The sequence below is a fragment of the Arvicanthis niloticus genome, chromosome 15 (genome assembly GCF_011762505.2).
Source record: "Arvicanthis niloticus isolate mArvNil1 chromosome 15, mArvNil1.pat.X, whole genome shotgun sequence".
In the NCBI taxonomy this organism is placed as follows: Eukaryota; Metazoa; Chordata; class Mammalia; order Rodentia; family Muridae; genus Arvicanthis; species Arvicanthis niloticus.
In genome coordinates, this window is record NC_047672.1 from 9,628,598 (window position 1) to 9,653,779 (window position 25,182).

Consider the following 25,182-nt stretch of genomic DNA (forward strand, 5'->3'; position numbering starts at 1 on the left):
CCAGTGGACTGGGTCCCCCACATCAATTAATATAACTAAGATAATCTCCCATAGACGTGTCCACCAGCCAACTCATCAGACAATCCCTCAAAGAGATCCTCTTCCCAAGTGATTATAGATTGTACCAAATTGACAGTTAAAGCTAACCATCACATGAAGTAAGTTATGCTTGGATATTACACAAGATGAGTCATGGAAGCTCTAGGAAGGACTAGTGCTGGAAGAGAAGACTTCTTCCTGGCTTGTGAGGACAAGATGGCGGGATGAGACTGCTGTGCTCATGGGTACTGTGGAACAGGCTACTGGTTTTGACCATGAGGAGCCCTGTCTAGTGTCCTGTCCTGGGTCAGTCTCTGATCTGGCCTGAGTGAGCCTATTGGAAGCTTTGTTTTCAGCTATTAGATTCTCAGCAGTGCCCACGTCATTAGATAAGGATTAACCTGACTCTGTTCGTGGGCAGTGTCCATGCAGAAGTGTGCCACTCCCCCTGGCTTCCTGCAGTGGTCTCTGTCCTTCCATTTTGGCGGGTAACTTCCAGATCTACTCTTGCCTTTCTCTGGCATGGTTGAATTCTCCCAAGACTGTTCAAATTAAGTCCAACTTCCAGTCGTACCTTCCCACCTAACCTTTTGTAAAATCTATGAACAAGCCTGTTGGTTTTCAGAGCCTGACAGATGCGTTTGCATATTAAGCTCCGCCTCCTATGGCAGCGTAGCTTAAGCTGAACAGAAAGGGCTCTGAGAACCGGAAACTGTGTGTCCTGTTTTCTGAGGGAGGAGGGGTCTCTGTCTCTATTGCTCTGCTTCCTGAAAAGGCCAAGAGAGGGGCAGGTTAAATGCACTGGCTGCTCTTCCAGCGGGCCTGAGTTAAATTCCCAGGATCCACATGGCAGTTAAAAACTGTCTGTAACTCCAGTTTCAGAGGATCTGCCCCCTCCCCACAAACATGGGGCAGGACACCAATGTAAGTAAAACTAATTTTTTTTTTTTTTTAAAAGGCCAGGAGAGGCTGGGCGGTGGTTCCATGGCAAAACATTTACATAGCATCATGACGCCCTGGGCTTAATCTCTAATACTCTCCTTCCTCACAAAGTAAATTTGTCACTATTTAGGATACATTCTTTTTATTATTTTTGTTTTATTTTATACTATTTTATTTTGTGTATGGGTGTTTTGCCTGCACGTATGTCTGTACACCGCATATGTTTCTGTTGCCCGTGGAGGTCAGACAAGGATGCCAGATCCCCTGGAATGGGAACTACAGATAATCGTCAGCTGTATTATGGATGTTGGGAATAGAAACCCAGGCCTCTGCAAGAACAGTGAGTGCTTCCAACCACTGAGCTACATTCCCCAGTCCTCTGATCTCTTCTTATTGGAAAATGTGTATAAGCCTGCGGGAATGCAGTGATGGTTTGGAATATTTGTACATTATGGAATGACTGGATCAAGCTAATTAACGTAATTAACATATTTAACAGTGGTCTAATAAAATTTTGAATTGATAGTGGGCAGCAGTAAAGTATAGATAACCTTGAGTTTAAGAAATGATAGCCTGTCTCCTCTATTCACAAACTCTTAGGAATTTCATTGCTATTTCCCTTTATAAATAAGAAAATCAAGGCTCGAAGGCAGGGAGTAGCCCACCCACTTAAATACACACAGCTGACAAAAGGCAGACCTGGAATTTGAACTTGGGTTCAGATCAGCTTCTAGCCTATGATTTCAGCTAATTCTGTAGTTACAGCACCGGGGGGATGATGTGCCTTTCCTGCCTGAGTCCTTTCTTACAACTGACTTTTCAAACTCTTAGCATGTAGAGGGACCCAAGAAAGGGGGAAGGACTCTCAAGCAAAGGATTGGCTCTCAAAGAGAAGTGGTTCAGAGGGTTTAGGAGCAGTCTACGGAACTCCCGGGAGCCAGTCCTCACATTGTTGGTCAGCATGGTTTTTGTGAGTAGCTCTAGGATGCGTCTTTACTATCTTGTTTCTACAGATAAATATCAGCTAAGCACCCCAAAAATTTAGAACCAGTCCAATGCCACCTGACTGTATGTGTGGAAACTCAGGTGACTGGTAGGATGCTTGCTAAGCAGGCTGTGGGCTTGTATTAACCGGCAGCCCGGATTCCTTTCGTGGATGTGTCATATAGTGTATACTAACTCAGCTTGCTACTGTAAAGATGGGTGTCTGAGAACATGAAGGCTTCATAGAAGTTCCCCAGAGCACCAGGCTTGAGTCCTGAAACCTTGAGCTGTCTAGCATAGACCGATGCTCTCTGGGCCATTCTGGATGGAAACACAGTCATGTGCTAACTGTGATTGGGGAGCTGTATCATAGACAGAGATTTTAATTTTCTTAAGCTTTTCTGCAATAGGAAAGCCATATGCTGTGTTTGGTATAAACATCTGTTTGGGATGAGAGGAAAAGGAACATTTATCTTACCCTGCTAGTGGGGAGAGGGCACTAATGCCACCTGCCACCTCCTCTTAAGTGCCTCACAGTGAGAGAACACAATAGAAGCCACAGATTGCATGTGAAGTAAAATCTGTACAAACCTAAGAGCTGGCAAGTGTCCCAAGCATTTATTAAAGGTGCCAAAGCCCTGATTCTTGCTAGGTAGACCAAGCTGATTTCAGACTTCCAATAATCCTTCTTTGTCAGGCTTCCGAGTGCAGGGTATAAAATGCACACCACCACACCTGGCTTACAGACAAATTTCACTTGGCAATATGAAGGCTTAGATTAAACGTCAGTTTTACTTGAGGGTTGTGGCTTTATATGTATCCGTTTTATATTTAAGCTAACAGTACTTGATTCCATTTAGAAGACTAAGAGGAAATTTGAACTCAAAGGAAACCAACTGAGTCATAATTCTGTACACAGGGTATAAATTTGGCCTAATTTGTGCTTCTAGAAGGTCAGAGGAAAACATTTGGGAAGGCACGAGGCACCCTTGGTGCTACTCTCTGCACAGTGACTCTTCAGCTTCAGGTCTGTATCAGCCGATGTCATAACCCTGTAACACGCAAGGTCTAACCTCTAATGCAGCAAAGGTCTTATTCCCCTCCCATCCAGTCCAGAAGATACATGGTACACTATGACAAATTGCTCCAGGCAGTCACTCAGTGACCTAAGCTCTTTCCATATTGTGGCTCTGTTGTCACCTAGGGCTTCTGAGTCCTCCTCCCCTAGCCAGCTAATGAATAAAAGAGATAGCGTGAGGCTGGTGAGATAGGCCATTCAGTAAAGGATTTGAGGGCTTGAGTTTACTCTAGCTGGGCAATGGCATGTGCTTGTAATCCCAGCACTGGGAGGCAGCGACAGGATTCCCAGGCTTGGTTGCTGGCTCAGCAGCCTGGTTTAATTGGCAAGCCCCGGTTTCCAGTAAGAGATCCTGTAAAAAAAAAAAAAAAAAAAAAAAGTTCTGAAGAATGACACTTCAGGTTGACCTCCAGCCTCCAGATTTTAGGAGCTGGGTTAGGCTTGAATGTGGCAGGCAACACCTTTAGCTGGCTAAAACTAGCCTGACAGTCTCTCCTTTAAAGCAAAAGGAACAGAGCACACAGATGTGGGGGCGGGGAGCACAGAACCTTAAGGCTGTCTTAAGCTCTGCCTCGCTTGGTCTTTTCAATGCATTTAGTCCTCCTGCCTTCAGTGGAGTGTCGAGTGGCCCTCTTGTGACTCTACCAGGTTCCTGGCCAAGTGAAGGCTGCCGCAACTCAGTCTTTTGTTCTCAAAGCTTCCAGATTTCCTGGGACTGGACAGAGGCTGTCTGGTTGTTTTTCTTCATTAGTAGGAAAAGCGATATCTTTAGTTTTGCAATCTACTCCTATGGGGGACCAGACAGACTGAACGACATTATTTGAGCATTACAAATCCAACCATTATCCTACAATCATACCCCAGGATCACAGCTTGCTTCACAAAAACATGACAGACTCTGCTTTCTAAGAATGAATGGCTCAAACACTGTCCATGGAACTAGAGAAAGGAACACCATACCCCACTCTCAGGCTAACCCTTTCTATCCAATCCTGGGCACTTTCCTTATGCAGTGTAAAATGTTAGAGGCCTATCAAACAAACCAAATAGATACTTCTGGTTCTGGCTGCCTCAGCAGATCATGAAGTTAACCACAACAAGTCTAAAATTCCTTGTTTGAGGTTCAGCAGGAGTCATTAATTACTTGTAAGGTCTTTTAATGACATACAGCTAAAGATGGAGAAAAATATGAATGGACTCATGAACACGGTAAGTCTAACACTGAGGCTCACAACACAGTGTGACACGGGAAGCTCCCAGGTAGACAGCTGTGGCTAGGCAACAGTGGAGCTGAGGATGGAGATGGCTCTGCCATGAAGGACCAAGGGAGCGAGCGCTCAGAAGCACGCCTTGTGCTCAGGCGCCAACCCTGCCGATGGACAGGCTGGGCCCAGCCCTCGGCAGAGGCACAGTTATTGAACCCGGAGCTTCACACGCTCTCTTGAAAGTGCTGGTGTTGATCCAAGTCTGTCATCGGTCCTGACCCTCACTTCCTCTTCTCTCTTCTGTTTGCTTCTTGCTGCCCACACAGGTTGGGAAGGGCGTGCTTGCCTGCCACTCTACACAGAAGCAACACAAATATTTTTAACCACACTGAGGTCACTTCCTAACGTTAATGGGCCCCTTTGTTCGTTGTTCAACAGGAGGGGGAAAAATCCCCCAGTTCTTCACATAGATCTTAATTAGGCTTGAATAGAAAAATTATTTTTATGCTTTCCTTTCACATTTAATAAACAATATATGATGGGCCATTTCTCTAGGGGCCCAGGTGACTTGGCTCAACACGGGTGGGAAGAATTTCTACCCAATTGTCTTTTTTACTTTTCTTTTTTTTTTTTAAATCCTTGGTTTCTTACCGTCCTCCTACACAGCCACCCCCAAGAGAAAGATGCCTGGAGCCTGTCAGACATCACCATGGCACCTTTTCTAAACAACTTCTCAGAGCTGCCTTCTTGCTACACGGCAAATATATCACTCAGCAGCTGGTCTCTTTTCCTTACCTGTGTAATGAGGCTCGTGGCTTATTATAAACTTGGTCCAAGGCCTAATTTCTATTCATGAAATCCTGTCATCATTGTATGAAGAAACATACTGTTTAAGGGCCAGTATTATAATGAAACACTGGCCTGGCAGGTCTCAGCAGTGGGAATTGGCAAGGACAAGCCATGCTGTGTAGAGCGGTGAGCAAGGAGGTTCAGGTCCTTCAGCTGTCTCTGTCTCTGAGCAGCACCACTGTCTCTGAGCAGCACCGCTGTCTCCTTTCATTCTCTGTTCTAATATTTTCGTGCCTGGATCTGTACACATTTGTTAAGCAGCTTGTCTCCCTTCCCTCCTTTCTTTCCCCCTCCTCTTTGTATGTTCATCTGTATATGGGTGTGGATATATGTGAGAGTTTGGGTATATATGTAGAAATGAGAAGATAAGATCCAGTGTCATTTAGAGGTGTGTGTGTGTGTGTGTGTGTGTGTGTGTTAGTTAATCTTCTCTTTGCTGTCACTCAAGGATGGAAGGCTTTCTCTTGGCTCACGGTTTTGGGGGATACAGTCCGTGGGAAAGGCGTGTGGCAGGACAGGGAAAGGCGTGTGGCAGGACAGGGAAAGGCGTGTCGCAGGACAGGGAAAGGCGTGTCGCAGGACAGGGAAAGGCGTGTCGCAGGACAGGGAAAGGCGTGTCGCAGGAGCAGGAAGCATCCTATCCCATTTATTCATCAGTTGGGAGCCGACAGAGCAATGGCTGCTCGAGCTCACTTAGCCTTCTCCTTTCTGTTCAGTTTTGGGCCCCGGCCTATGAACCACTCCTGGTAAAGATGGGTCTTCCTACCTTCATTTAGCACAATCTAGAAGCTTCTTTATAGACAATCCCAGAAACTGGTCTCCCAGGTCATTCTACATTCAGTAAAGTTGACGAAAGAGATCAATCATCACAGGCACCTTTCAAATTCTATCTGAGACAGGGTCTCTCACTTACAGGCTAAGCTGGCTGCCAGTGGGCTTTCAGAAATCCTCCTGTCTCCACCTCTCCTCTTGGCATTGCTGGGATTAGAAGCAGGTGTCACCACATCTGGCTTTTTGTACATGTACCCTGGGAACCCAGACACAAGTCCTCATGTTTATGAGGTGAGTCCTTTACTGACCTAGCTGGGATAGTTTATCTTGGATCAGTTCAAAGTTCTTATATCAGATGTTTCAAGATGCTGCCTGTTCCAAGAAATTCAGCAAAACTAGGCATCAGGCGCAGGATGATTTTGTCTCTCTGCTCTATTACCTGGAGCTGTTCCCCACCCTACAGCTCCAAAACTAGGAGAGTTACACAGACTCCATTGTCTCCGCTTGGCCTCTTTACCCATAATTGTGTGGATATGACATAAATGGTTAACAGTATCAGATAAGATTGACACATGAAAGGGTCTTTCAACCTGGATAAACTGACTTAGTAGAGAGTTGGGTTTCTCATGGGAAAAGACAATGAGGTGATTCATATCCTCTAGAATATTGAAGTTTTTGATATTCCAGAAAGAAAAGCAAAAGGACAGGAAACATCCTGGGCCTTATACCAATAGTAACAGAGCCAGGGAAGCCCTGCTCTGAGGTAAGCTCTGAGGTAGCAGTGGCAATGGCTCAGCCATTGATTTCCCAGAATCAGGAGACTTACAGGATGATGAGTCGCTGTCTCGGCCATGATTCTAAATTGCTGCTTCGCAGTCATCTAGCTTTGCCAAGCTCAGATCTTCTCTAACCCCGAATCATAGTGGTTAGAACCACAAAACACTGTTCTGTAACGGGAGAGGTGTGTGCCGCCACAGCGTTTCTCAGAATGTGCTCTGCCTGGCAACAATCCCAAGACACAGAGTTGAAGCAGCAGGTAGTCACGAGAATTTGCTTACAGCATATATTATCGTTCACACTACAATCTTGAGAGGTTACAATGCATAATTGGACATTAAAGGCTCCGAGACAGCTGGGCACGGTAGTGCACACTTTCAATCCCAGTCCTCTGGAGGCAAAGGCAGGTAGATCTCTACGAGTTTCCAGGCAGCCAAGTTGGCATAGTGAGCTCCAGAGCAGCCAAGGCTACACAGCAAAATTCTGTCTCAGTGAATGAATGAATGAATGAATGGACTCTGAATCACTGGGGACTAGGATAACTCAGTTGTTAAAATGCCTTTGTGCTTTGCAAGCACCAAGAATTGAGTTTGAATCCTAGAATCCATATAATCAATCAATAAAAAGCCAGGCACTGGTAAGGCAGAGATTGGCAGATCCTCGGGTTTACTAGCCACCCAGATCTACCTAACTGGCAAGCCACAGGCCAGTGAGGGATTATGGCAAAAATAAACACTAAATGATACTGTAGGTTTACCTCTGACCTCCACATGCATGTGCACATGTGTACACTTTTGTGCTTGTGAAACAAGAAGGAGCAGCAACATACCTGCCAGAGATGTACGAGCGAACCATTCTTATCACCGATAAATCATTCCTGCTCCTGAGAGATCTCCACCATCTTCCCTAAGAGCTGACAGTCACATACTCTGCAAGTGAGGTCAGGCAGACAGACCAGAAACACCCAGAAGTGGGAGCCTTGGTTGGTACACAGCCTTACACAGGCTGGCAGCCCTGGACTGGAGCCATCACACCTGGTATGGGCTAATTGTGGACTCATTTTTAGAGGCGTAAAGGATTCTGTTTGCCAGGACACCCACAGGAGGGTGATAGCCCTGGAAGGCCAACTGACACGTCAGTGGTCAATCAAAGACCAGCACTTTTCTTGCAAACGCTGGATTTGAGGGATGTTTATAACATCTCCTATTACTTTTCAACTTATTTTATCCTATTTTACTTAGAGTGCTTGTGTGTACCTGAGAGATGCATGCGTGTATGTTTGATGTGTGTGTATATGGTTGTTACTGTGTGTAAGCACTCTTGCCACAGTGCATGGGCTGAGTCAGAGGAACTTTGAGTGTTATCTTTACCTTTCACCTTGTTTTGAGATGGGATTCCTTTACTGAATACACCAGGCTAGCCGGCCTCCGGGCTCTAGAAATTGTTCTGTCACTGTTGATGTCACAAGTGAGAAAACAAAATTCCTTTTTTATGCCGAGCTGAGACCGTGTCCCAATTCACCCTCTAGGCCTTAAACCAAGAGTACCTAATAACAGAGTAGATGATAGGCCCGTGGTAAAATGCTTCCATGGGACTCTTGTTTGATTGATCACACCCAAATCATTTCCCATTTCTTTATATGCCAGAATGTTCTATTCATCTGTTAGGAAGGAGCCTGATGACCAAATGAGGAATACATGTCTTGTTAGCTGGGAACCAAATTTAGGTTGAGGTGCCCCAAGAATACTGTATTCATTTGTTAGTTCTTTTAGCTGAGTGCTGTGTCCACCTTCTAATATTCTTCTAGAAGTACTTGACTTGGTAAAACAGAGTCTAGGAAACCAGAAGCCTATGATGTACTTGTTAAGGTCAGCCTAACTCAGATAAAACTTAAACCCAGGGTCAAATATTTTTTGGAAAAGACAAGTAAGCCTTGAAGATTGGAAGTCATTCAAGAAATATTATCAACAATTCTCAACTATTCTCTTCCCCACGCCATGCCGGTCATGGTGTAATACCGTGATACACTGTTGTCTTAGATACCGTTCTATTTTATTTCTGTGAAGGGACACCATGACCAAGACAAGTAATAAAACTTTCCTATTTTGGGTTTACAGTTTCAGAGGATGAGTTCATGGCCATCATGGTGGGAAACATGGGAGCAGACAAGCAGGCAGATGGGAGGAGTGGGAGGTGGAGAGGGAGGGAGGCTGAAGCTCAAAACCTATTCCCAGTGAAACACCTCCTCCAACAAAGCTATGTTTTCTAATCCTTCTCAGAAAAGGTTCCACCAACTGAGGGCCAACCATTCAAATATAAGCACCCATGGAGCCATTTTCATTTAAACCATTACAACCCATAATGTAAAGAAATTGTCTGGAGGATGTCACATCATGCAGGATCTCATGGCTGAAGATGAGGTGACTGCTTTCACCTATTCTAGACTTCCCAACCCCTAGACTTTGGTGATTCAAATGTTAGGAAAGACTTAATATTTTACTGTTTCAATCTAGCAGGTGTGTCCAACCTGTGCCCCATGGGCCACAGTATGGATATGGACATGGATAAGTAAGCAAAATCACAAGCTTATTTAAAACATCGCAGGTCTTACCTTCCCCACCCCAAATCCGTGATGTAGTTCTCAAGAGTGAACTTTGTAGGTGACAGCATTGTGTTGCAATGTCAAAGGTTGGCCTTCCTTGAAAGGATAGTTATCCTGCATACAGTTGGATCCAGATTCACAGTATTCTTTTGCATTTGAGTAGAGGCACCCCCAAAAGCCAAAAGGCCACTTGTTAGCTTGAGTTAATGGGTTTAGCAACAGGCCACCTTTGTTTGGTAATGCCTTGGCCCAGGACGTAATAAAACTACAACTTAAGCACGGGATCATGTTACAATATTCATAATCTATTGATCGTCAGCCCTGCTAAAGAGATTGGGGCTCCAGTCCTATGGAAGAGCAGGCTGAATGCACCCGGCCATGAAGGGAGGTAAAATGACTAGATCTGATCCTCTCCACTTGGGCTAGAGTCCCTACTCTTTTAGGGATCATGTCTTGTGTATTTTAAGCATAGCCCTATATCCTAGCTGTCTTGGTTTGTAAAGACAGCAGGATCCCGAGTTAGATCTGGTACGAGTCAGTTCCCGTTGTCTAAGAGAGCCTGTTACGGGTTACCTACCAGCATTGTGCACTGCAGGTGTTGTTTGTGTCTTCATAAAACCCTACAGTGGCAGTGAGCGGGCCTTGGAAGGACTTGGGTTCAGGGCCTCCTTGGCACAAAATAGCTACTTTGCTTAAGGATATGATTGGCATTTTCTACTTTTCTCAAGAATTGGCGACGCCAAACTGAACATAACTTATAATTAATTGCAAGAGCTGTGGGAAGTTTCGAGTTACCTTTGCAACAAAAGACCTATTGTCAATTTGGGAGGATGGCAGGAATCCAAGTTAATAAATAATTTAAGAGTCATTTACATAGTTTGTATAACATTTTCTGTTCTAGCAGGAACATGTCTATTCATCCTATAAAAGTGTCTAAAAGCACTAACAGATACTTAGTCCCAGATTTAGATAGTATGTGGGTAAAATCTAATTGCCACTCTTCCCTAAACAGGTACCCCATTACTGAAAAGGCTAAAAGGGGGTCATTGAATAGGTCTGAGGATTATTTATATAAATGTGATAGCTTTAACCAACCTGTTGACTGCTTTATAAAATCTTTGCCAGTAAGACTAGCTCTTACTAGAACTCAGACTGTGCTTCCCATGACGGATGGCTTGTATAAGTGTTTGTTGAGTTTCTATTGATCAGCTCCACAAATCTCATTGCTCTGTGTGCCATCCTCCTTATTAATACAGTATGCCAATTGTTCTACTTTGTACTTCTGTGGAGAGATATTTGAGGAATTCGATTAGACAGAGGATCTGAAACTGGAACTATAAACTTATGCAACCATGTGGGATCTTCTCTGATGGCTGCTGAGTTTGGGGCTTGTTATGCCCATCACATAGATTAGTACTAGGAAAGTCTGATAGTCCATTTATCGTCCCCTTGCAATCTAACAGTATTATTCCCAGATTTCCAGAATTGTCTGCATTCTGTGAGGAATCCATCTGCTATTATTTATAAAGGTTTTGCTATTAGGCCATCATTTTGGACCAACATCTGGAAAAAAACTTGCCTTACAGTCACAGTCTCAGGGACAAACAGAGAGGAAATAGTCAGCTTTCTCTTGGGGTGAGGACAAATTCCAAGTGTTGAACTTTGGGAAAGGATAACTCCACCTCCATCTCTGAGACCTTAAACACATAATCAGCAGGAAAATGAAAAGTGACTACAGAGCCCTTGTAAGTTTGATTTCTACCCAAGTAGACCTCAAAGTGAGGATTTGGTTTGGGTAGTGATCCTAGGGACCCAGGTGAGGACTCAGGGAATAAGGGGTTGGAAGGATAAGAGTCACTGATTTATGGCCAGCTGGGCAACCAGGGACCTTCTGAAATGCTGAGGAAAGCAAACCTCAAGTTTGTTCCATGAAGGAATGAGAGAGCGGGGATAGGTGGTAGAGGATGGTGGCTAGGATGGGGTGTGGGTACTCTGAGAGCAGCTTCCTTCTTGGAGGTTGGTACTCAGTCCAGTCTTACCATCTTCTTTACTTATTATTTCAGTAGTTTGCCCTCTTCTTTAGTTCCGCCAGAAGTCCCAAGGGAAGATTTTAATGGCCCAGCTCAAGTCCCATGTCCATTTCTGAACCAATCACCATGTCCATGTCTGCTCACGTGCCCATCCTTCAAGCCAGAATGCCATCACTAAATGAAATCAACTGTTATAAGGTTGTCCTCATACAGAGCTGACGAAGAGCAGGAAGCATGCATTCACTGTATTTCTCTTCATGGACCAATGGCACTGTCCCTCAGGGCTTGTGTTTGACATCGCAGCTCCTTGGGAGTGCATAGAAGCTGCTTCTTGAGGCTCAGTAGTGTCTAAAGAGGAAACTCCACAGGGTAGCCTAAGGCTTTCCAAAGTGAGAATTCTTGCTTTTTTTCCCCTCACCTAACACAGCCTTCACATTCATTCCTGCTGTAGTAGCTCCTGCCAAGCCTCCCTCCAGACCCTGCTTCTTTCTCTCCCTGGAACACTTTCTCCTCTCTCTTTGGCATGGATAAGTCCCATGAAGCCTTTCTTAGGGGCACCTTTTCTTCCTCAAAAGTTAGGAGAAGTTCTTCCTGTTACAGGCTCCCAGGGTAGGCTCCATCCTTCTCCTCACTGAACACATCACCCTAATGTGATTATGTCTCATTATCCGTCTTCCCTCCCTGCAGTTCCATTATTGGAATGAGAATGGAGAAACTCTTGTTTTGTGACATCAACCAGTTCTCTGACATCCAAACGGTCATCCAATTCTAACACAAACCAGAGAGAGAGAGAGAGAGAGAGAGAGAGAGAGAGAGAGAGAGAGAGAGAGAAGCCCTGCTAGGTTGACGTTCCACAAGTGTACCCTCTCTTGACATGACAATCACAAGCCCAGAGCACCCATAGTCTGACTGACGGTATAAAATCAGAGGTTCCCATCCGTCACTTCTGCTGAAACATCTCACAGGGCTTAGAGAGACTTAACATCCATTGTGTGGTTTAGAATAAAAAAACACTAAGGAGTAACCAGGTGAAGAATCACATAAGCGCGCTCTATAAGGTCTCAGGTGCGATGGCTTTGTGTCCTTGGTTACCAGTCTTTAAGCTCACCACACTTCTTTGCTGGCATCTCTAGAGCTCTCAGTCTTCTGCTCTGGCCTTCTCCATGGGTGCTGGTGGAAGGCTCAGTGGGTAGCACTGAAAGTTCCAAGGTCTCTTTAGTCACCAGACCTCATCTTGAGTCTATCTAAAGATCTTACCCCAAGTCACCTCATTAGTATAAAGCTGACTGAGATGCAAAGGAGCTCGTTATGAATAATGAACATATCTGTCATGAAATCCTAAGGAAGTCATGAGACGCTCAGAACAAACAGGGCACACTGGTCACTGTAACAGCTGTGTCCCCATACCTAGTACAATGCTTGGCACACAACAGGGACGCAGTATATATTTTGCCACATGAGTGAATGAGCTAATGAACTCATCATTTCCTTCCAGCATGGGAGGTGCTCCCCACCAGCTGAGCTTTGGCATCCGTGTGGGTAACTGCAAAGGCTTTGTGCCAGCTCTCATCAGTTTCTTGGGTGGGTTTATCAATATCTGTAGTGCCCGTGATGGCTTTGTTAATGGAACCCAGGAGAATCAGTAGTCTAGGGGACAAAGGTGACAAAGGCTGCCTTGTTTTCCAAGCCAGCCTAGGAGCTCTTCTTTCTCCTACTGGGAAAAGAGCCATAGATGAGCTTCCAGGAACTGGGCTGGCAATCTGAGGGCCTCCTCAGGAGAGGCATTCTCTTTAGTAATGGGGCTGTTGGAAGAGACCTGGTCCTATCTGGAAGGTAGCACTAAATCAAGTTGGGCAGTACCAAAAAGGAGAAAGACACTCCTCCCCTCCCCCTTCCCCCTTCCCTGCTCCTCACTTCCTTCTAAGACAGGTTACTAAGAGTGGAATAATATTATTCCCATTAATGAGTCCTTATCAGTAGTTCAGTAGTTAGGGAATGGTAGGAGATGGACTGTGGCCATTCTAATGATTCTATTAATGAGTCTATTCAACCTCTTTGCCATCTGTTGCCTACAGTAAATAAAAGATATTTCTGTTATTATTAAAGGACACACCCACACCCACACCACACCCACACACCCTTACCCTCACAAATGAGCAAACGGGATTTGTTTCATTGACAGTAATGCTCAAATATGTATAAAAATTGATATAGTACTTCCAATGTATATACATTTTGAATATATTTTCATCCAATTATAGAAATTAAATGTTTAAAAATCCCCCAATTATAATCTTTCATATTTTCACATGTATATTTTTCTTCCAAGAATTCAAAATTTACTTTTAAAGTCAATTTGTAATTTGCAAAATACAAATTATAATCCCTGCTTGTGGGATGTTCAAGTGAAAATCATATAAATGAAATTATTTTAGAAAAAAAATATTCTAGCGTTTCATGTCCATTTAATTGTCAAGTCAAGAAATGTGGCATTGTTATGTTAACAGCTACAGAAAAATATTCTGGGTTACCATTGCAGAAGTTTCCCAGTTGTCATTTGCATCTATGTAAATTCTGTGTCAATATGTGACCACCCCAGACTCAACACCAGGAACTGAAACACAAAGGAGAAGTGAAGACGCCTCTTCCACCGGGGGCTGACGCTGTTGTTTGAGGGTTTGCATCTCTGCTACTGAAGAAAGATATGACAAAGTTTGTCACTTCCTGTTTTCTGAGTTCTTTTGCTGTTTCTTCCACCCTTAGAACCGTGCCTGCCTAAGTGAGCAGTGGCTGAAGTCCCAAGCCCCACCTGGTGTCCCCAGGACCCTCTGGTGTCCCCAGGCCACCCCCTTTGTCTCTAAGTATTACAGGACTTTTCCTGAGGAGATTCGCAGAAACCTCTAATTTTTGCAGATTCGGCACCAACAAACAAAAACAATTCTATCCAGGTCCAGTTAGATGAACCAGTGGGTTTACTGAGGTAACCTACAGGAGCATGGACAAAGAAGCTGCTGGACCAAAAGCCCTCGCCAAGCATGGGAGCCAGTGCTTTAGAGCCACATTATGGAAGTCTCACCCTCAGTTAACCTTTTACCTCCTACATAATTTAACACCCCACCTACCAAGGTCACACCCCACCCACCAAGGTCCTTAGTAGCTGGAACAGGGTCACGTGCAGCTGGAGGCTGAAAAGCAAGAATGGCTACAACCTCAGCTGAGGGCCTGATGATGCCCCCTTCTCTGAGGGAATGCTATGGAACCCATCTTATAAGGGTTTCATGTGCATGACAGCAACGGCCATGCTAGTCCAGAGGACAGAGTTCTATCACATTAGGACACACAGCATATGTAGAAATCTAGGGCTCAAACACTTAAGGGGTGCTGGTCACTATAGTAGCTGCCTAGTATTTGGGGCCACACCCTTCTAATAGCCAGATCCTGAGAGATGGAAGGACCATGTTCTTTAATGTATTCTGTAAGCCGCAGGTAGTGCCGATACCTGGATTTGCACGTCCCATGGTCTCTATTGCAATTGTTCCACTCTGTTGTTGTAGTGCAGTAACCAAAGGCACTTACCAAGTCAGTGAGTGCTCTGGTGCAATCAAACTGCATATACCCAGCAGCAGGATCTGATCCAATTGGCCCTTGGTTGTTATAACTAAGGCCCTGGATAGAGCCTCTCCTTCCAACGTAGAAGGTAGCTGGGACTGTGCTGCTCTCCTTACAATCTTGTCATTTTAGACGGTTCTAGAGCAAGGTATCTGAAAATGAATGAAACTATTGCGTTTACTGGAGCAACTTTATTCAGTGTCCTGTGGCTGTGATGAGCTCACTGCTCCTCATGACTGCATAAACGATGGGCAAGTCATTTAACCCTTCCAGCCTTGACCTCCTCGTCTGTAGTCCCGTCAACTCGCCCTGCCACATCCCATAGATGACGCTGAGAAAACAAAGGATGTGTTGATGATAACAACTGTCCTTTGCAGATTGCTTCACAGTTTTCCATTCAACCCCTAAGCGAATCTGTGAGCTGGGCATTATCACCCCATTTATACATGCAGGAATGTGGAGGACAAAGGGTGTAGTAGCGTGCTGAAGGGTTCCCAATTGGTAGCTGGTGGAACCACGGCTCAGAACCAGGTCTTGGATTCCAGTGAGGGATCGATTTAATGTCAAGTAATGTAAAACCAGTGCTTTTATATGTTGGACCCTTGCCCGTCTGTATCATCACTTTACATCACTTAAACATACCATTATAGGCAGCAGACATTCTCTCACAGCATGCAAGGCTCATTTTAGTTATTACCGAACAAGCATCGTTTGTTCTAATGTCTTAAGTTGTGCCAACAGGAACAAAACACATGGCACCTTTATCAGTTTCTCCTCACCCGACCAGTCTGTCAGCGGGGGAGCCCACTGAACTGATATGGCTTCTCTCAGCTGCACAAGTTCAGTGCCCTCTGAGGAGAACATTCCAGAAGCTCTTCTGAACATTTTGGGGTTCAGTGATCATTTTTGATGCTGGGTAATATTTTTGTTTGTTTGTTTTATCTGTTTGCCAAATGACAGAAATTTTGTAAATTTCAAATCAAAGTATAATTTTTTTCACTTCAGTAAAACTTATAGCCAATCAAACAGCTCTTCAAAACAGACTTTGTGGCTTCTAAGGTTAGACTTATTCCATATTTTACTTATTCATATGCACAAGAAGTAAGAAGAATAGTGCCCATTGTGTATTCAAAATTTGACTCTTTCTGACTTACTCAATCCTACCAGCTCGAGGCATTTGATTCTATCACCTTGTTGGCTAACTTGCATACAGATTTAGCTGTTTTAATATCATAAAACTGTACAGTCTAACATGGTAGTCACAGACCATACATGGATGGTTATTTAGAATTAAATTAATTAAAATTGGATGTCACGTCCTATAGTCAAACTAGAAGTCCTCAGTAGTTACATACAGTACCTAGCTTTACTGTGGCAGGCTCTTTTAATGCTCAGTGTTCTACTGGACAGCAATGCATAATGCATTGGGAAACTGATTCTGACAAACGTCCCAATCTGGTACAAATCCATGAAAGCAAGCATTGCTATTTTAAACCACTCTTGCTAACAAGAAGCCTATGACTAATATAGTCAAGGACGACCAAAACCATCTTCTGGTTACATGTTAAGCTTACTGGGTGTCACCCTGCTGCAGCTTTTCCTTTAGATTTATTCTTTTAAGTGTGTATTGAAGTGTGTATTTGCACACCACATACACGCAGTATCTAAGGAAGCCGGAAGAGGTTAATTCCCCTGGGACTAGAGTTTCAGATGGTTGTGAGCTGCCCCGTGGGTGCTGGGAATTGAACCCAGATGCTCTGGAAGAGCAGCCAGTTCTCTTAACCACTGAGCCATCTCTCTAGTCCCTCATCGTGATTTTTAATAAGCTCGTGTGAGGCTGGGGGTGCAGCTCTCAGTGATAGAGTGCTTGTCGTTGTGTGTAAGATCCCGAGTTCAACCCTCAGCACGAAAACAATCGAAACGGCATCATAAGTTCAGATTATTATCAAGACTTCCATAGATCTGGAGGCCGAGCCTCACCTAGGACAAAGTAGATTTGAAATTTGAAATCAAAGCTTTCTGAGGCCAGATCGAAAGCCATCAAACATTCAGGTATTCCAGTTCCCCTCCTCCACTGCCTCTCATTCTAAGGTGGGCCAGACCAGGCAACCTGGGGACAAGGCCAAGGCTGAATATCACAGTATAGGAGGATCCCTGCCAAGAGGAAGGGCAGAGCTGGGCCTGAGGAGGAAGCATGGGCTATGTTGGTGGGGTAACTCAGCCCAGTCTAGTTTGTGTCTTCACAAATGACTGAGACTTCATAAATAGCATGCTTTTCCATGGGGAATACCTGAGCAAGAGGAAGTGATGCTGGTTGTGTGAGGTTGGTGAGGAAAACTTGACATTCACCAAAAGAACCAACTGTGTGGGTTTACTGTTGAGATATATATATATCCTTTTCTTCTTTTATTGAAAGCACTCTTTCATTCCACACATTCTATGTGCCAGCAATCATGACAGTCTGGGTTTCAAAAACGTTCTCTGAGCCAGCTCTGGGGGAAGAGTAGCTGTTGCCACTCGCTCAGAGCAAACGGTCCATGTGTCTTCCCAAATGCCGAGCTTTTGAAGCATAAAGTTAGCTTGGACTTCAGTGTAAATGGACCTGTAAAAAAAGCATAGCAGGAGCGAGCATCCCGGGGAGAGAGCATCTAGCTTTCTGTTCAAGCGTGCTGCAAACGCCATGTTTCCCAATAGTCACAGTTTTGTTGCTAAGGTCTTTCCATTTGTCTTCCCTTCTCCTTTCTCCTTTCTTTCATGAGAGTCACAGCTCCTTGAAATAGCTTGCTAGACTCAGTGCGCCTACCTTGAAACAAGTTTGAATGAGAGTTTGGGGCTTTGTCGGAGCTCAGCAGCCCCACTTCTGTCCAGTATGTGCAAGGCTATCCATTCAGCCCCCAGCACCACAAAAACCACACCAAACACCAGACATTGAGAGATTTCCCCAAAATCAGTTTTCATAATAAACACACTAAGCTTAAGATCCAGGGTAAAAGGTTGTTTAGGATCAGAAACAGCTCCACAGTTGTCGGGATCTGATTCTGTTTTCTCAAACCTCTAAATGCCAAAGTCCTGCACAGCAGAATAGAGAATTCAGGATCGGCCCACCTCCCAGGACAGGTTTTCTCGAATCTGAGTGTGATTCAGCCTTGGCATTAGATCATCTTCCAGGCATTCGCCTGGCCTCCCAGGCACATTGGGTAATTAACAATAATGAGGAAGAATACTGGATTAGACCAATTAAAAAAACCTCCACCAGTTAGTCGAATGTGCAAGTTACCAATGATCAAATCCAGCCACAATCCTATCAAGGAAAATCCTATAAAATAAAAAAAAAAAAAAAAAACACAACCAACCAACTAACTAACCAAAAACAAACAAACAAACAAAAAACCCCACCAAATACCATCTGTTGACAGGCTTTTGATATCATTGTGTCAGAATCTGGTTGAACCAGATGAGTCAGAATGGAAATACATCAGGTCAACAGCCAGATTACAAGACTAAGATTTGGAGCCAAAGATGTTGGCACAGAAAATAAATCTGGTTGGAGATGGAACTCAAGAGCTGTGACTTTGGCAAATGATTACTTGATGTGCAGTGTTCAGTGCACTGTGAGCATCGAGGAGCACAGACAGTGTCTGACTTTACTCCACTCACATCTCCAGCATCAAACAGCACCTAGCGTAGAGTATGCCTTTAGCACACATTCCGTAAAGTCATAAAGTAATGAGTAAATGAATGAAGTGAAGTTTGTCTACTTGAACTTTTCTGTCCTTTGTCTCAGGACACATTCTCTGGGTGAACTACCTCCAAGGCAACCGGAGACACCATGAAGACCGTGTGCTGTCTGGATGACCCTGCTTTGGCTCTCCTGTCCCCATCAATCCTCAACTATCTCAGAACATTTATACTCAGAGCCAGTTCATTTCATAAACCTATTTGCGTTGTCTCGGGGATTGTAAAGTGTGTACTTGTGTCATACGCTTTCTTCTTATGGTTTTAACAGCATGATTAAGGACGAAGACATTGAAATATATACGTATATGAAAGGTACTTAAATGGAGCTACCATGTAATGGGAAAGACAATAACCCAGCTGGGCATTATATACTACCAAATAAAATCCCCAACACCAGAAATCGGTTACATCTTTTTGAGTTATTCAACAAAGGCCCTCCCAAACATTACATACTACCACCAATGCTATTGCTGACCCTTCAGAACTCGATGGTAAGACCCTTTTGCCATATACATATTTATGCTATAAAACCTGGAGAAATCACGATGTATTCAGCTGGAAGTTTTACTTCCACTGACTAGCACTCATAGAGCTGGATAGAGCTGTATGCTGCCAGAGAGCATCACCGCAATGGAGAAGTATCTTCCATCATACTTCTAATAGATAGCAGTTAACATAGAGGCCCCCAACTAGACAATGTACACAAAGTAAGAGACTGGGAAATGTACTAGGCAAGGTACCCTTTTATCATACAGATGTGATTAGGTCCTTACAAGGTATTAGTTTACAACTTTTTGATGTAAACACAATTGGAATGTCTTGTTCAAGGTCACATGACTATGAGGCCGAGGTTGAGATTTGTTCCCCTGTCCTGGGAATGGCTGCTGGCCATGCTGAGTAGCTGGTATACAGAGAAAATCACTCCTGGAATGCTTGACAAACTCTGCAAGGATGTCTGGTCGCATGAGACTAAGAAGTGTCAGGCAGATGTCTCGTGTTCTGCTGCTAGCACCAACATGGTCATGAGTAATTTAAAAACCCTCCCATAGGACGGTAGGAAGCAGAGGGGTTGAGAACAGCATGAAAACACAACCCTCAGAGTCAACTAAGCAGGCCTCATGGGCCTCACAGAGACTGAAGTGATGGGATGTGTTTATAAAAAGATAAAGAGAAGAGGAGATATGCTTTGGTAGATGTGTGGTGAGGTGTGGGGAAGGGGTGCCTTGGCAGGCCCATGCTGAGCCATCCCTTCCCCCTGAGGGGCCAGCCAGGGCATGGGGAGGGGAGTTAAGAGGGTAGTAGAGACAGAGAAAGGCAGAGAGAGACAGAAAGAGAGCAGAGAAATGGAGGAATGGAGGCCAGCCATAAGCATGTGGAGATAGAGGGGGAGGGGAATGGAGAAGGGGCTAGAGGATGGGGGGGGGGATGAAGGCAAGAGCAAGAGAGAGGGGAGGGGGCAAGCAGCTCCTTTTATAGTGAGTCAGGCACACCTGGCTGTTGCCAGGTAACCGGGGTGGAGCTTAGACAAAATGCTAACACCCTGTATGAGTCTAAGCTAGGTCCTCTGTACATATCTTATGATTGTGTAGTTTGGTGTCCTTGTGGGGCTCCCAGTAGTGGGAGTCGGGGTGTCTCTGACTCTTCTGCCTGTGTGTGGAACCTTTTCCCTCTTACTGGGTCATCTCATTTAGCCTTGATATGAGGGTTTGTGCCTAGTCTTACTGTGTCTTGATAGGCCATGTTTAGTGGATATCCCAGGGAGACCTGATCGCTTTTTTTTTTTTTTTGGAAAACAGAGGAGGAATAGATCTATGGGGAAAGGGAAGGGGGCTAGGGGAAGACAGATTGACATACGACCTCTGGGAGGGACAGGAAATTGCTGTCGGGATACAATGTAAGAGAGAAGACTAAAAATTAAAGAGAAAGAAAGGAAGGAAGAAAAGAGAAAGTCCTCTCTATCCCAGCTCTGGAGTCCACAGGGACTTCCCCTTGCTTGCTAAATCAAGATGGGGCTGTCTCAATATGCTGAACCAGTGGGGATAAAGAGCTGAGAGTCTAAGAATTTGAGCACACCCCTGTAACCACGCCAACCTTGTAACCAGATTTATTCTACAGTCTCAGGCAAATCAAATTTAACCCTTCAAGATGCAGCCAAACGCTGAGCTAAATGGTCAGACTTGTCACCTACCAGACAAAGTGGACTTTGGATCTGAGCTAGGTAGCACTGTGAGATCTTTGGCCTCCTGGGAAAGTTAGACCAGATAACCATTTCAGTCATTAACCACCATAGTACTGGTTCACTCATTAACCCATGTGACTACTGTCTATGAAGTACTCACCACCTGCCCGGCCTTGTATGGGGTATTGAGGATGTGAAGCTGACATAGACATGGCCAGCCTTCACAGAGCTCTCCACACACTGGGGGTGCTGAGGTGTTAGGTATTTGCTAGGGGCAGGGTGTTAAGAGCTGCCCTGGAATGAAATCATTTAATCTTTGCAACTGTCTTGCAAAGTAGAGAAGTCATTTCCTCATTATAGGAGAGGGAAGAGTTCAGGAAGTGGCATCCTTGTGCCAAAGTAAAGGCCACTGCCAAACTGTGTCTCTCTGACTTTGGGGCTGTGCTCTTGGTCCTTATGTATTCTTGGCATCTATGTGACTGTATATCTATGCGGATTCCTGTCAGCTCAGAGGGGCATCTGCTCTCTAATGAGCGCTCCATAAATAACTTACTAGCTCTCGAGTCAAGCTAAGACTCAATGTATCAGATGAAGAGATAACTGGGGTTGGAGAAATAAAAGCGACCTTCTGAGGAATGCAACAGTGGCCAACCTAGGATGCAGGCGACAGAGCCTGAGACTTCCTGCAAGCTGATTGGGAGCCCCCTGGCAGGTAACCATCCCTGGCAGAAGCAGCCAAGAGTAGAGGAATAGTAGTCATGACAAACAGAAGATTATTGTTTTCTAGCTGCCACTGAAAGGAAACTTTCTTTAGTCTGGTCTCGGTTTGTGTCCACCCAAACATCCAGGAAAATGACTCACACAGAATGTTGGTGGGGTGCATGCTGCCTGTCTCCTGGTCCTCAGATCCATATCACTCCCCGGAATGACAGTTTGCAGGACTGTGCCCAGTGTCTGAGTTAGAGGGCTGGGTTCAAAGGTGCCATCAGCTGCCTTCATAAGCGGTGCCACCACATTCTTCTGTCTCGCTTTTGCTACTGGGTTTTGGATAGCTCTGTTTTGGAAAGCATGCTGATTTTTTTTTCTTGCTATCTTTTCTTGATTTTTTTTTTTTTCTTCCCTAAAGGAAGATCACTCAGCATCTCTGGGTTAAAAAGAAAAAAAGGTTTTATGTGAGGTAAACAATACCAATGTTACCATTTGGGGTAGGCCAGAGCAGGACACAGTTAGTAAGGGTCTAGGTACGAAGCCTGGCTTCCCGTGGGGCTAATTCCAATAGCCTGAGGCTGCTCTTCCAGGTACTCAAGCCTGTGTAGAGCTTTGCTTTGAATGTGGTGGGTGTGGCAACATGCTTCCACCCCACCAAGGTGGTAAAGGAGGTGGAGTCACTCCCGAATTTGTTACAAGAGGTCTAGCCTCGATTTCACTTGTGGGTTCAGCTACTGGCTCTGCTCACAGGTGCTGGTGAAGCTGGAAGGAAACACACAGCTCAGAGCATAATGGAACTCCAGCCCAAGAGCCCATAAGAGACCAAGTTCCTCACTAGCCACTGGGTAATTTGGAAACTGATCCTTGCTCAGCTGAACCTCACATCAGACCCTGGCTTGGCTGATCCCTTGAGGAAGCTTCAGGAAACACCTGATGCAGAGGATCTTAGACACCCCCAGGTTCCTGATGCTCAGGAGTTGTGAGGTCACAAGTGTGTTCTGTAGGTTGTTGAATTCATGGTGATTTGCCACACCACATAGAATATAACGTGCGGCTCTTCTGACAGCCTTTGCTTTCTTAATCTCTGGAGAAACCAGAGATGAGAATAAAAGCAATACCACCTACAGTAACATACCTGTGATGTCTCCTAACAGAGGAAGGGGGCTGGGCTCTGCAGACTCAGGGGTAGGAAGAGCTTAAGTGAGGGTCGGTGATTACTCAAGCTGGAGTGCTTGTCTGAAGCATCAAACTTGGACCCACAGGGATCTGGAGTGAGGACTCCAAAGGATGGGGAGTGGGGAGTTCTAAAGACCGTTATCAGACCTCTGGGGTCAGGCACTGGATTAGACGGGATGTGAATGTGAGCAGTCTAGATAGCAAAGAACAGACTCTATTCCCACGGAAGAAAGAAGCAAAGGCTCCCTCTGCATGACCCACCAGCTAGCGGAAGCAGAAACTGCATCCCAAAGATAATCCAAGTGGTATTGATTAAAAGAAGAAGAAAAGAAAAAGAAGAAGAAGAAGAAGAAGAAGAAGAAGAAGAAGAAGAAGAAGAAGAAGAAGAAGAAGAAGAAGAAGAAGAAGACGACTAGTAATACCAGCCACTGGACAAGCCTGGAGCTTTTACATTGGTGACACATTCTGATGAATTATCCCTGGAAAAGAGATCCACTGTGTCTTAGAGCGGTCGTTATTCAAGACTGAACTACTCTGGGACCTTACAACAAGCAATCATAGGTCAGCTGCCTTCCCAGTCTCTGAAGGGAAGGTGGCCGTCGTAGATTGGTGAAGGGCTTGGCAAGGGCACATCATAAAACTCAGGTAGTAGAAGACTTTGGCTGTGCTGTGCATGGCTGTTGGTTCTCTGTACACTTTGGCAAGGAGCAGGATAGTGGCGGAGTACGACAGCCCTAACCCAGAGGTCAGGAGGCAGCTCGAAGTCCACACCTTCTTCTGCCCTGTGCTTTTCCACTTGGAGAACAGAGAACTCTAAACGGAGGACAAATGTGTTTTCCCTACGGTCGTGTCCCTCCGAGGCATTTACTACCCAGCAGAATCAGAAGCACTGAGACAAGTCCTCCAGTAACACATCACAGTGTTCCACCTACCTCCCCCACACCCAACACAGCCGGGGTTGGGGGGGACCACCCTTTAGTCTGGACACTAGCTGATCTAATGAAAAGGTCAATCAGTCAAAGCAGAGTCTGGTACATAAAGAACAAAAGTCCCTAAAGAGATTACACCACTGTTGGACAAGTAACCCTTGACCACTCTGATTCGGCACTAGTTTGAACAAAGCAAAACGAGCCTCACTTCCATCCAATTTCAGCTTCCACCCAGCAGACGCCAAAACTGCAGGGTGAGAAGGCAGTCGCTCTCATTCTTTTCTTTCTTTTGTCCTCGTGTTTTTCCTTCTTTCTTCTTTTACTATACTCTCACTAGTGTCGATTTTGAGATTTTTATTTATTTAAACTGTGTCTCTTAAGAGTGTGTCTGAGTGTGTGCTGTGTGCATGATCACAATGCTCTCTGAGGTCAGAAGGCAGAGTTGGAGCTGGCATTACAGACAGTTACGGGCTGCCTCACCCTGAAGACTGGGAACTGATCCCAGATCTTCTGCAAGAGCAGTAGTCACTCTCCGCTGGCAAGCCATCTCTCTGGCCTCTCTTACCATTCGTGTGTGTGTGTGTGTGTGTGTGTGTGTGTGTACGCATGTACAGGTGCACAAGAGTGTATAAGTACATAGAGGCCAAAGGACAGCCTTGGACATCCTTCTTCAGGTGGTCTCTGCCCTTTAATCTGAGACAGTCTCTTGCTATGTTGGTACGCACCACTTAGGCTGGGCTGGCTGGTCAGCTAGCCATAGTAATATGCCTGTCTCCACCTCCCCAGAGCTGGGATTCCAAGTACCTGTCTGCTTTTTATGATGCCCAGAAATCTCTGGGGATCAGACTGAGCTTCTCATGCTTGCAGGACAAACACCTTACCAACTAAGCAAGCTCCTCAGCTTTTGTGTTTATCTATATTATGAAATATATAAGGAGAAAAGCAACTTCTTGGCCTTTTCTCTTCCTAATTCTTCTCCTGTCTCCTGGTTATTTTCTTCTTATTCACCTTAAATTCTTCTTTCTTTTTCCCCTTTATTTTATTCAACTGTAATTTCTACTTTTATACTAATACATTTTAATTAGATATATTCATTTTATTCTGTGTGTTTTGCGTGCATGTACGTAAGCACACTACACGTATGCTTGATGCCTGTGGAGGTCAGAGGCCAGTGTCAGATCCCCTGGAACTGGAGTTACACACGGTTGTGCGGGTGTGGGAAACTGAATGCAGCTCCTCTGCTAGAGCAGCAAGTGCTCTTAATCACCGAGTCGTCTTTCCAGTCCCCTTAATAAAACGTTAACCTCTCGGCTCACTTTAAATATTATTTTTACCACTTTTTTTGCTATCGTCATTCATGGTATACTGAATATATTGGCTTTTATTTATCTAAAGTCGATTTCTATATCTGGCTTGGTTTGTTTTTGTTTCATCAGTTTCTCTCCCCTTTTCCACATGGACTGAAGACTGAGCTCTCATGTGAGAGAGTGGCTAAAAAGACTTCCAAATAACAGCAGAAGAAGTATCCATCCAAACAGTGTGCAGGACGCATTCTTCACAGCAGGC

At 44.8% G+C, this 25,182-nt stretch overlaps 1 long non-coding RNA gene across 1 annotated transcript in view; it reads left to right on the top strand.

Annotated features, from left to right (window-relative positions):
- The first annotated feature begins 755 nt into the window (after positions 1–755).
- Positions 756–25,182, top strand: part of LOC143434509 (uncharacterized) — a 30,061-nt gene continuing 5,634 nt past the window's right edge. The window contains exon 1 of the long non-coding RNA XR_013104009.1: positions 756–963. This is a non-coding gene — a long non-coding RNA (uncharacterized LOC143434509). The remainder of the gene's footprint in view (positions 964–25,182) is intronic.